The following is a 3,385-nucleotide window of genomic DNA, read 5'->3' on the forward strand; positions in this document are numbered from 1 at the left end:
CTCTTCTACTAATTTACTCTAATCCTTCCTAAAATAATTTCAAGTGCCGCGGCTATTGAGTATTCCCTTTTTGTCAACCTACATTTTGATATGTCACTTTTGAAAAACTTGCGAAAAATGCGTTCTATAAATCTAGCACAATAAAAACTGTATACCCCACAGTATTTAACATTACGCTACCATATCAATTCTTTCAACGATTTCTTCATTACATGCTACACATTTCTTGTCGCCGAAAAGTTAGTGAAATGGTACAATATAATGAGTTTTAAAGTGTACTTCCAGTAAACGGAAATAGTATTTATGTAGAACTGAACATCAATGGAATGCTTGTTTGTTTTTAAGCTCTAAACTACACAATGGGCTATCTGCGCTATGCCCATTGCGATGAATCCATCTCCGGATTTTAACATGGTAAACTCTCAAGCTTACGGGGACACACACGGAAATGCTTGTTTGAACTAGAAGGAAGGCAGTTAATCGACATTAGCCAGAGCCAACTGTTGGGACACTGTAATCGAATGGTAGTATCTGACCGTTACTGTTATAACACATCCACGGCCGCAAAAATGCAGAGCGTGAATTTTTGGCAATGAGACGCGAACTATGGGGGCTCTCGAATTCACATTTTAGCACGTTAACCACTTGGCCACGCCCAGAAGTGGAATACAAGTTATGCGATTTCGTGATACAGGGTGGCGTTGTTGGGCACGAAATATTAAGGAAATTCTAGGTTAAAAACCACCGATGAAAGAAAACAAAATTTTATTGCAAATGTTTTTTTTTCTTTTTCTGCTGAGTAAAATGATTTATGTGCTGACTATAAGTGTCTCTGAGGCTGAACGTATGCATTTGTGTGCATGTATGCGCGTGTTTCAATGATCTTTCTAGTAATCATTTTAGTGATAATTAATTCCAGTGATGTGGTGAAGTTCCAATAAAAGTTTTCCTTATTATTTTTTTTCTTATAAATACATTTTCAACTTTAGAAAGTTCCATAAAATAACACTAATCAATTTTGATGTCACTATGGTTTGATTCTTGTTTCATTCTAAAATTTTCTGCCCACTTTTTATAGTCGCACTGAGGCCTAGGGCGGGAAAAAAAGGCAGACTGAAGTTGAATTTCCTAAAAGCAACTCTGTTACTCGTTTCACGCCATGCTAGGTTTCTTTAGATATATTGTGCAATAAACTGTGCAAGAGAATACAGAACATCGACAGGAAATTTACACTGTAAAAATCAAGAAACAAATATCATCAGAAAGACTAAAAGCTATGTATAACAATTAAAAACTGTATGCCAGCCTTTTGTGGTTCAATTTTCATTTGTATGCATATTTAAGATTCTTTAATTATCTCAAATTAAAAATAATTTAATCATTTAACTCAGACTTAAGACTTTTTTGCGTTCCGCAACTCTCTACCCTATCCATTAAGCTACACCCGACCCCTTAAAAAAAAAGTTTTGAATAGAATGGAGAATCTTGGAAACTCGTGTGAAATTACTTAACAAAATGACAATCTACCATATTTTTTTATTATAAATGAAAACGTTCAATTCTACAGATAAGGTTGTCTCATTTTGTCTTCTGGCAAATTAATTGGTATCTCCGAGTCTCAACAAAGTTTGCATTATTTCGTCTTTTTTTTTCTTTAAACAAGAGTTTGTTCTTTCGTTATGTTGTTGCACCAAAAGAAGTCAAGCCTCACCCTTAAGGTTACTATCAATTTACTGGTAATTGCGTCATGGATGAATAATGGTAAAATTCTGTCTACAAATGGGTCCTAATGAGGTAATTCCCTTTTTATATATGTGTTGTTTGTTAATAGTTTCAAGAAATGGAGTGAGTCACAAAGGTCTTACTATGTACCGAAGGTGTTTCACTTGTATATAAAATAGAGATTTATATCTTTTAGGACAGTTTATCTAAAGACGTGTTTGTAGCTTCGTTTCTGCTTTTGTGAGTATTACCTTTGTATTTCACGAAGACACTTTTTGTAGAGCTATGTTTAGCTTACATTAAGGGAACCAAGTTAACTGTGGAGTGTTTTCTGATGAAGATAAAGGATATAAGTTTAACTTCCAATTAGCTGAAAATAATTAGCTTCGAACCCCAGGAATATCTAATAATTTGTTAGCTAGCTGCTTTTTTTCCCAACTATATAACGGGTTGTTTAAAAAAATCTCTTACTACGAAAAACTGGCTAATTAATTTCGCTGCCCGAGAAGAATAAGGAATAATACAGTACTGATGAACCTTTTCATCTGACTTTGAGGATTTTTTATCCCTTATATGTGAGAATTTTAATGTATACGACTAATTACATTGGCCAACCGTTTTAGGAGATTTTCTGAGCTACAGCCCGATTCCCGAACAAAGTTTGACCAATAGTTCTGCACGATTGCAACTGTTTGCTACAGACCATGTCAACATTTTTTTTTTTTTTTTTGTTCTCAGTGTATAGTCAGGCTAGAGAACTTGCATACTTAGCTAATGGAAGGGGGGGGGGGGTTAGGTGGGAAAAAAAAAAAAAAAAAAAAAAAAAAAAAAGAAGACAAAACTAAGTGATTACTTTCATCTTTAAACAACACTAGATTATCAATAACTTCTTTTGAAGTAAGAAGGTTCGAGCGTGGCTAGTAGTTAAGGTGTTTAGACTGAATCCGAGGGTTAATGGTTTGCAGCCCGTTATTTTTGGGCCGTTGGTGTGCTAGAAAGGTGACGGCAAATCCCACTATACGATTAGACAAGAGTAGTCCAAGAGTTGGCGATGGGTGCCGCTGATTAGCTGCTTTCCCATTAATCTATAAACTCAAAATTAGAGACGACTTCGTGCGAACATTCTGAGAAAAAAACGCACACACGAAATATTGATTATAAGAATGTTTTTGCAAGTGTTTAAAAGTAAAACGAATAAAATATAATGATGTTAGGGTATACTTAACAATGTATACTCGGTATCTAATAAGCCAATTATTTTATGTCTCATTTTTAACTATTCTGTTTTAGCAAGTATGACGACCAATAACATCAATTAGTTGCAAGTTTGACAACCTTCTACTAAATTTCAAGATGATTTATTATTATTATTATAATTATACAACATTAATTTCCATAAGCCATTTATCGCCGAGATGCTTTTTGGGAGTTAAGTTGATAATTTCGTCATTTTATAGAACCAAGATTTTAATGTCGCGAATTTGCTGATAAATAAATGTATAAACAGGTTTTACGTGGAGTAATAGTCGTGTCACTTAAATATCCGCCCCCTCAGTTTCTGCGGACTTAGAACGCTAGAATCCGGGTTTCGATACCCGTGGTGGGCAGAGCACAGATAGCCCATTGTGTAGCTTTGTGCTTAATTACAAACAACTTAAATATC

General features: G+C 34.6%; 1 protein-coding gene across 2 annotated transcripts in view; it reads left to right on the forward strand.

The window, feature by feature from the left end:
- Window positions 1–3,385, forward strand: part of LOC106467688 (proclotting enzyme-like) — a 38,468-nt gene that overhangs the window by 18,847 nt on the left and 16,236 nt on the right. The gene's annotated exons all lie outside the window — the stretch shown is intronic.

The sequence above is a fragment of the Limulus polyphemus genome, unplaced genomic scaffold (genome assembly GCF_000517525.1).
Source record: "Limulus polyphemus unplaced genomic scaffold, Limulus_polyphemus-2.1.2 Scaffold2706, whole genome shotgun sequence".
NCBI classification, from domain to species: domain Eukaryota; kingdom Metazoa; phylum Arthropoda; class Merostomata; order Xiphosura; family Limulidae; genus Limulus; species Limulus polyphemus.